General features: G+C 32.4%; 1 protein-coding gene across 1 annotated transcript in view; it reads right to left on the reverse strand.

Moving 5' to 3' along the window:
* The window catches only part of LOC107634976 (serine/threonine-protein kinase rio1), a 6,459-nt gene that overhangs the window by 1,994 nt on the left and 4,166 nt on the right, over window positions 1-299 (reverse strand). The window lies entirely within an intron of this gene.

Below are 299 nucleotides of genomic sequence, written 5' to 3' on the forward strand. Positions count from 1 at the left end.
CATCATCTAGCGTCTTAGGAATGTAAGTCTGTAACAAAGAATTCAGGAAACTGAAAATGTAAGAAAGAACAAAAGAACACTGTGCTGACCAGACTATAAACACGGTTGATTCAAAGACCAAATCTGAACCCCATTTCAATTATTCAAAATAAAAAGCAAAACAAGTGAAATCAAACTCATATCTATAGATTGACTTAAATATCATACTAATTAAGAAAAAGGATCAAGTAAGAAGCTGACATAACAAATCAGTTTACCTGCATAAATACTGAGTCTGCAATCTCATCCTCTATCCTCTA

Source organism: Arachis ipaensis, chromosome B04 (genome assembly GCF_000816755.2).
Source record: "Arachis ipaensis cultivar K30076 chromosome B04, Araip1.1, whole genome shotgun sequence".
In the NCBI taxonomy this organism is placed as follows: Eukaryota; Viridiplantae; Streptophyta; class Magnoliopsida; order Fabales; family Fabaceae; genus Arachis; species Arachis ipaensis.